This window comes from Coffea arabica, chromosome 10e (assembly GCF_036785885.1).
Source record: "Coffea arabica cultivar ET-39 chromosome 10e, Coffea Arabica ET-39 HiFi, whole genome shotgun sequence".
NCBI lineage: Eukaryota > Viridiplantae > Streptophyta > Magnoliopsida > Gentianales > Rubiaceae > Coffea > Coffea arabica.
In genome coordinates this window covers 16,828,304-16,837,760 of record NC_092328.1, presented here as the reverse complement: position 1 = coordinate 16,837,760, position 9,457 = coordinate 16,828,304, and the positions used below count along the sequence as shown (strand labels likewise).

Here is a 9,457-nt window from a genome sequence, read left to right as displayed (position 1 = left end):
CAAGAAATGTACAATATCCCGAAGTTGATCTACGATCTACAACAGAACCTGCATAAACAGCATCAGTATATGCCTCTATGAGCAATCCTTCATTTTTCTTGAACAAAATTCCTCTACCCGCTGTCCCTTTGAGATAGGATAGAATTATGTTGACAGCCTGCAAGTGTTTCTCTCTTGGATCATGCATAAATTGGCTTACTACACTTACAGCAAATGCTATGTCCGGCCTTGTATGGGACAAGTATATCAGTTTCCCAACCAACCGCTGATATCTTCCCTTATCTACTGTGCTATCATCCTTCTCTTCATTCAATTTCAAGTTAGGCTTAATAGGTGTGCTTGCTGCCTTGTATCCAAGATTGCCTGTTTCTTTAAGCAAGTCTAAGACATACTTTTGTTGGGAAACAAAGATGCCTTTACTTGAGTATGCCACCTCAATGCCTAAAAAATACTTTAGCCTCCCTAGTTCTTTAATTTCAAACTCCTTTGCTAAGCACTTTTTGAGTGTTTCTCTTTCAATTGGATCATTTCCGGTGATGATGATGTCATCTACATATACAAGTAAAGTTGTAACACCTCATTTTGAATGTTTTATGAACAAGGTATGATCTCCTTGACTTTGTTTGTATTGCATTGCTAGCATCACTTTAGTAAATCTTTCGAACCAAATTCTTGGCGATTGTTTTAATCCATATAAAGCTTTCTTTAACCTGCACACTTTCTTTTCAAAAAACATTTCATTCAAACTCGGTGGAGGTTCCATGTACACCTCTTCTTCTAAATTCCCATGTAAGAATGCATTCTTAACATCAAATTGCTATAAATACTAACCAAAGTTAGCGGCTAAAGACAAAAGAACACGCACATTATTCATTTTTGCAACGGGTGCAAAGGTCTCTTGGTAATCTATCTCATATGTCTGTGTATATCCTTTTGCGACCAACCGAGCTTTATGCCTTTCTAATGAACCATCAACTTTATATTTCAAAGTAAACACCCATTTACACCCCATTGTTTTCTTTCCTTTAGACAGGTTTACAATTTGCCAAGTCTTATTTCTCTCTAGGTTATTCATCTCCTCTTTCATAGCGTGTAACCAGTTCTTGTTTCTAAGTGTCTTTTGTAGTGTTTGTGGGATTGAAATGGAGTTGAAGGTGGTAAGAAAAGTTTTATGTTGTGGAGAGAGTCTATGGAAAGACACAAAATTTGAGATTGGATGCTTAGTGCATTCTTGTGTTCCTTTTCAAACAGCAATAGGCAGGTTTAAATCATTAAATTCACAAGGAGTAGAGTCAGATTGAATACACAAAGGAACAAAATTTTCAGTACTTGATTGTGGTTCAGATTCTTGGATTTGCACAGGTTCAGAAAATATGAACTTTCTTCCTTGAGTAGACCTTGAGTGGTGTAGTTGGATTTAAACCAGTTTTTCTCTCAGCTCAAAGATTAGGTTCAATTTCTTTACTGGCACGTTCAACTTCAAATTCAAGTTCAGGTTCACTGCAAGCATGTTCTCCTTTGGAATTTGGTGTATGGTCAGGTTTGAAAGACTTCAAGTTTAGTGTAGGACTTAGAAGATAAAGGAGAAATTCCTTATTTTCCCAAGAACTCTCCCCCTGAAGATGAGGATTGTTACTTTGAGAGTAAGGTTCATTTTCAACAAATGTGACATCCATGGAGGTAAAAAAATTTTTTGAAGGTGGATGATAACACTTGTATCCTTTTTTTGTGTTTGAGTATCCCACAAAAATAGATTTTAAAGCTCTTGGATCAAATTTTCCTCTTTGTTGTGCATGAACATGTACAAAAGCAACACAACCAAACACTTTTGGTGACAATGTGCAAGAAACATTAAAATCAGGGTAAAAAATAGAAAGAGCGGCAATGGGACTTTGATTATTTAGCACTTTGGAAGGTACTCTATTTATCAAATGTGCAGCAGTTAAAACATCCTCCCCCCAAAAGGTTTTTGGAACTTTATGTTGGAACAAAATTGCTTGAGTCACATTGAGTAAATGTCTATTTTTCCGTTCAGCAATCCCATTTTGTTGGGGTGTGTCTACACAAGATGAATCATGTATTATACCCTATTTTTGGAAAAAAAAGATGAGAGAATTTGATTAAAATAGTCTCTTGCATTGTCAGATCTTACTCTTTTAATCAAACTTCCAAATTGTGTACAAATCATTTTATGAAACATTGGAAAAATACTGCTTCTGATTTTTCTTTCATAAGAAATAACCAAGTAGTTCTAGTACAATCATCAATGAATGTGACAAACCATTTTGCTCTAGAAATACTAGAAACTCTACAAGGCCCCCAAATATCAGTATGTATCAAAGAGAAAGGTCTAGTAGATCTTGTATTACTCAATGGAAATGATAGTCTATGATGATTAGCAATTTCACATGTATCACAATGAAAACTACTAACATCTTCATCCTTAAAAAGTGAAGGAAACATGCTTTTAAGTAAAATAAAAGATGGATGACCAAGACTGAAATGATGCAGCCAAATTTCAGATTTATTATTTGAGGAGCAGGTGAGGGATAACTGCTTATTGTTCTTCTTGTTGCCACTCATTTCCTTAAGGTAATAAAGCCCATCATTCACCTTAGCAAGTCCAATCGTCCTCCCCATAACCAAATCCTAAAAAACACAGTGAGTAGAATAGAAAGTTACTTTACAGTTCAGATCTTTGGTAATTTGATGGATGGATATGAGATTGGAGGACAATTTTGGGACATGCAACACATTATTTAGGGACAAAGAATTTGATAGATTTACTGTCCCTTGGCCTGCAATAGTACAGTTATAGGGGATCCATCCGCAACAGTAATTTTTCTATTTCCAGGACATGGATTGTATGTTCTAAATCTGATTGGGTTGTAAGTCATATAGTCAGTAGCTCCTGAGTCGATGACCCAAGAGCCTAGAGAAGACATGCTTGAGGCACTTAAAGCATAAGAGTTAAGGTACTTACTTGATTGACCCAATGAACAAGTACTAGAGGACTTTTCAAGGGAATTTAGGAGGTTTCTTAGTTTTTCGATTTCTTCTTTCTTGAATTCTCCTATACCAGCCTGGTTGGATTTTTCTTGTGTTTGGTCTTCTCTATCAGTTAAGTGGGCTTTTCCTCCTTTAAATCCTTCTTTACGACTAAGAACTTGTTCCTTCCCATGGAGTTTGAAGCAGTCATCTCCTGTATGGCATGGTTTTTTGCAGTATGTGCCCCAAATTGTGTCTTTATTTAACTCTGTACGCCCATTACCTATCTTTGCTTTCTTATTGTTTGACTTTGTAGTAATCATTGTCGAGCCTTCTAATGCTTTAGGCTCCAACATGACTTCTCGCCTATTCTCTTAAACTCAGATCAATGATATTGTCTCATTCAGAGATAATAATCTTTCCTTCCCCAATATCTGGACTCTGACCTGATCAAATTCCACATTCAGACCTGCAAGGAAGTCATAAACTCTATCCTTTTCGATAAAGTTTATCAAGGTGGCTGCATCTTCACTACACAACATCTGAACACATCGATATTGGTCCAGTTCCTGCCATAGATTTTACAGAAGATTGGCATATTGAGTAACAGAAAGGTTGCCTTGTTTAGTGGCTGAGATCTTCGTTCTGATCTCATAGATTATGGCAGCATCTCCTGCCTTTGAATAAGTCTGTCGAATAGTAGTCCATATATCTTTAGCTGTTGGTAGGAACATGCAAATATCGCTTATTTCAGGTAACATGGAGTTCCACAGCCATGACATGACCATAGAATCCTCTTCATCCCAAGCAGCGAATTTAGGATCTCCCTTTTTCGGTCTAGTTCCAAGCAAGTGGCTGATTTTGCCTTTTCCATTGAGAAATGTTTGAACAAATTGTGACCACTTCAAATAGTTTTTTCCGCTGAGCCTGTAGGCTGCCTAGATATACTCTGCAAATCCCCTGTTTGTGGAATATTTGAGGTCTCTTCTGATTTAGTATTGGAGTTGATTTCTGATGTTTCAGTTTCAGACATGTTGGAGGTTTCAAAGAAAAATTGGCAATGAAGGCCTAATGAAAAAAATCAGCAATAAAGGCTGGAAATTGCACTTGGCAATAAAGACTTGGAAAGAAGAAAGCACTTAGCAATGAAGGCTGACAAGAAGAGGTCCCAAGAGCAAAAGCTCTGATACCATGAACAAAAAGAAAACTGAATTGTTCTATTATCTCTTTTGTTCTAGGCTCTGTACAACATTTATACAAATGGAATTTGACTTTTGTCAATTCCATGAAATCTGTAATCTCCTAAAAATTAGGAGCTAATTTATTCTATCCTAAAATACATTAGGAGTAAATTATTCTATCCTAAAATAGAGCAGAAATCATGGGATATACATAAAATTTATAGCTTTACAGAAAAGATATTCTAGATTTTCAACACAATGGTATAAAGATGTTGGCAAAGTTCGTATTATTATGCTAATAACGTTTTAATGATGATTAGATGTTAATGGAACCTTCTTTTGTTGCATCTGTTTTCTTAATTTGATGCAATTCTATTGGTTCTTCTAGTTTATAGGCAAAGCTCAAAGTTTGAATGTCTTATTGAATATTGCACATGTGGTTGTGATTTCTTTATTTTACTCTCTGTTTTGTCCTTGGATAAGAAGCATTAGGTTACCTGTTACCTATTTCACCTCACTCAAGGTAATTTGGTTAAGTACGCATGCTCAGTTTTCATCTTAATTTTGTTTACTTCTTTCAATAGGCTATCGTATGGCAGCTGAATGTGCTTGGAACGCATTGTTGGAGAAGGGTGTGGACAATTAACAAGATGCAGGTATCAGTCTTATTAGATATAGTTGCTGTGCTTAATATTTGAGTGATTCTACAACCTTTGGCCTAGTCTATTCCATTACTTGATTTTGACCTTATGGCTTCAAACTTAATCTGGTTCTTCTTCATTTACTTATTGATCCATTTGGTGACATGAGACGGGCTCATATTACACTGGTGCTCCAACAAGTGCTGAGTGGTTTTTCTTAATATGAATTATCAGTTTTAACTCTTTTTTCTTTTTTTTTCTTTCATAGTTTTTAATTTTTCTCTTGTTGGACTGTGCAGAAATATTCAAATTAGATTTAATGAAGATTGCAATGACTACTTTGAATTCCAAAATTTTGTCTCAGGACAAGGAACATTTCGCAAAACTAGCTGTCGATGCTGTCATGAGGCTAAAGGTAAATATACCTTTGGTGGGTTGGAGTTTTGGTTTATGTAACTCTTTTATGCTTTTTCTGACAATTTGATTCTAAATGACAGGGCAGTACAAATGTGGAGGCTATTCAAATCATAAAAAAACCTGGAGGTTCACTGAAGGATTCATTTTTAGATGAGGGGTAGGCTATTCAATTTTATCCTATTTGCTACTTTTTAAAACCTTTTTCTTGTTTGTTTATTTGTTTTTCCTCTTTTCCTTTTTCCCGAGGGTTGGGGATGGTGACATTTGGTTAGGCTTTGGGGACACCATCGCCAAGTTTTGGATCTTATTTGCTGCTTGGACTAAATTCCTGGATTTTTGCTGCTTAAAAGATGCATGCATAGATGGTGACTGCAGAAATATAATTTGTTAAAGAAAAATTCCTTTAACTGCTACCTTATGCATGTATTCTATTTTAAAACTTCATTTGTAGCTTTGTATAGGGGCTGAGGTCTATTCTATTGTGTGTTATTGGTGTTTAATAGGGTCATTTCCTATATCTTTGAAGAAAAGATTGATTTTCCTCTTTATTGGTTTCCATATTCTTTTGTGCACAAGCTACTAAGCTCTTCCTACTTTTTTGTTTGCAAATGCTAAATTTAGAGATTTGTATTTGCCTTTGCTTGTCTTGCTGCTAAATTATTGAAGTCCTGAAAACCTCTTTGTATTGGGGACTCTTTCTATAGCATACTGCCACTTGTGTTGTAGATTTGTTTTGGAAAAGAAAATTGGTATTGATCAATCAAAGAGAATTGAGAATGCAAAGATTCTAGTGGCTAATATTGCAACGGACACAGACAAAGTGAAAATCTATGGTTCACGTGTGCGTGTTGATTCAGTGTCTAAAGTAGCAGATATTGAAGGGGCTGAAAAGGAGAAGATCAGAGAGAAGGTGCAGAAGATTATTGCTCATGGGAAAAACTGTTTTTGTTAACTGTCAGTTGATCTACAATTTTTCCGAGGAATTGTTTGCTGGTGCTGGAGTACTTGCAATAGAGCATGCTGATTTTGATGGGATTGAGCGACTTGCACTCATTACTGGTGCGCAGATTGCCTCAACCTTTGACAATCCTGAGTCCGTTAAGTTTGGATACTGTAAACTTATTGAGGAAATTATGATTGGTGAGGACAAATTGATCCACTTTTCTGGTTGTGAAATGGGTCAGGCCTGTACAATTGTACTTGGGTGCAAGGTACTTATCTTGACAAATTTATGTTGTTATGCTGCTAAATATTTTCATCTGCTGTGCAATAGGTGATGTTGCCTTGTTGTCTTGCAGGACACAGAAAAATTTTAGTCTAAGTATACTTTTGGGGCAAAATATTCAAAACTAGCCCTGGGACTAGTTGGGTTTAGCCAAGTTCCAAAACCATTTACTAGCCCAAGGGTTGAGGCCATGTCAATTCCGATACCTATATCTTTCTATTGCATGCTTTTTCATAGTTGTCAATTTTTTTAATGGAGATAGTTAACTTATTCTTGAAAGATCTCTTTCTTACAATTTTTGTCTCAGCTCCATATTTTTCCCTCTAGTTCTTTTGGATGATCTCTTTTGTCTAGCCTTCTCTTGTGCCTTGCATCATCTACTTGAGTTTATTAGCACCATCTTTTTGGCAAGTCAACTTACAGATTCGAATTTCTTGCACTTTTCCTACCATCTGATAATCAACTGGCACTTTAGTTTAGCCTGCATTAGCAAGTTTTGTCTGAACAAAGTGAAATAAGCATGTATTTACTAGTTTGAACCAAAAGCTTGCAGATTTGGCAGGGAAATGCGAAATGTGCTAGTTTACTACATTGGATGGTTAACTTCAAAAGTTGAATCTTCCATGTTGATCTTTACACTAGTATATACGGCAGGCAGAGCTCTGGGGACCAATTCAGGGAAATGATAATGGACGTGTTTGCTTTCCTGTTTGGTATTTGCTTGCATAGACTATAAGCACATTTATGCTGCTTTCCTCTTTTGATTGGTTAGCATTTGCCTGTGGTATGATATCATGCTGCGCTATTATAATAGTGATTTTGTCAGCTATCCTGGATCGGGAGCAAGCTTTTCTCATCTGTCTGTCTTTGTTGATATCTTCCTGATTCTTGTGGCTACTGGATGAAGCTGATAGAGCCCTACACGATGCCTTGTGTGTTCTATCTCATACTGTAAATGACAGTGGAGTGTTGCTTGGAGGTGGATGGCCAGAGATGGTGATGGCAAAAGCAGTGGATGAACTAGCTAGGAAGGCCCCTGGGAAAAAGTCTCATGCCATTGAAGCTTTCTCGTGAGCACTATTGGCCATTCCAACTATAATTGCTGATAATGCAGGTCTGGACAGTGCTGAATTGGTTTCTCAATTCCGTGCAGAACACCACAAGGAAGGAAGCGCTGCAGGCATTGATGTCATATCTGGATCTGTAAGTGAAGTAGTGGACAAATAGACCATGTTTTCTTCTTTAGAGAACTAATTGTGATTTTAACCATTGATGATGTGAATTAAAGCTTTGTCAATGATTATTCCTATGGAGTGATATTATGTAACTTGCACCAATTTCAAGTGTCAATTTATACCAAATAAATGTATTTTGTCATCTTAACAGGTAGGAGATATGGCGGAGCTTGGAATCTCTGAAGCATTTAGGGTCCGTTTGTTTCGGGTGAAAATGTTTTCCAGGAAAATATTTTCCTAATTTCCCGTGTTTGGTTGCACAAAAATTACTGAAAACATTTTCCTATGTAAAATATTTTCACTCATCTTATGGAAAACAACTTCCCTTCCAAACTTACTGAAGTTGTTTTCCGAAATGCATGCATCCCGCTTGTAGTATGTTCCAAACTTACTGAAAACATCTTGTAGTATGTTCTTTTTTTTTTTTAGTGTAAACAGGAGGACTCGAACCCAAAATCTCTTCCTTACACTCCCTCCCCCGTACCATCCAACCCAACCCAACCCTCCCCCTAGTATATTCAAAATAATAAAAAAATCTCATCCTGCTCATCATATGCTAGTAATTAATTATGTATAATAGGGACATTCTTTTCTAGAGAAACTTTCAGCAGTGAGAGTGCAAGATATATGTCACAATAAGCATTGCATGTGATTGATATTTGACATTAAATGGCCAACAATTTGTTTATTGCTTAAGGAGATATTTTTTATTCATATATACATTTCTCCAAGATTTTTTAAAGTTAAACAATGAGATAAATTTTCTTATTTTGCATGGGAAGAAGTATGTAGTTATAATGTGTAGAAAGTAAAGATAGAGATAAAAGTGAAAATATTTCAAAAGTTAAACAAACACCAGAAAAATGAAGTAAGAAAATATTTTCAATAAGCTAACCAAACGCCTGAAAATGATGAAAGGGAAATGATTTTCATGGAAAATTACTTCCACGGAAAATATTTTCCCAAGGAAAACATTTTACTTCCAACCAAACAGACCCTTAAAGTCAAGCAATCTGTATTGCTCTCTGCAACTGAGGCTGCTGAGATGATATTAAGAGTCGATGAAGACATTGCGTGTGCCCCATGTAGGAGGGAAGATAGAATGTGAAACAAAACTGGCAACTAGACCTGCTCATCTGCTTTAGTACATTGTCGCATGGAAGTATCTTATGTCAATGGTGCTCTTGTTATAGCATTTGTTTGAGTTGCTAAACTTAAGGTTTCTAGTGGTCTTATTGCTTATGAGTTGAAAACCATGCCCTTAACATGCTTTGCTTTATTTTAGGAGACATTTTGTTTCAAATGTTGCGTTGCGATTACTAGCATAACATGGTAAGGTTGACAATTTTCTCCGTTTAGGCTTTTATAGTTGTACTTGTATGTTCCCTTATTCCTTGCCAACAAAGAAAGGAAAAGCAAGGTTTTCATAGAGATGAATCGGTGAAGGTGAAGAATGAAGTAATAATTGGATGAAGTTTGCATGTTGACAAAAATTAAGTATATTTGCAAACACTTGATGCAGCAGGAAGCAAAACCATTGAATTGTCTTGATCAAAATGCATTTTAGATGTTTGATGTGATAAAAATGTGTAAAAATATTGTCGACAAGTTATTCTCTATTCAACCAAAATGGAGGTAGGAAATGATTAGAATTGATATGGAAGCACAAAGGGTTCTCGAGAACAGTTATCGCAGTTATAAAGCGTGGGTATTGATGGTTTAAATATGTCCGGAGCTTACTTTAATGTCGGGTCTGCTCTCAACTGATTT

At 36.1% G+C, this 9,457-nt stretch overlaps 1 pseudogene; it reads left to right on the top strand.

Moving 5' to 3' along the window:
* Positions 1 to 9,039, top strand: part of LOC113711353 (T-complex protein 1 subunit beta-like) — a 42,236-nt pseudogene extending 33,197 nt beyond the window's left edge.
* Positions 9,040 to 9,457: the final 418 nt, after the last annotated feature.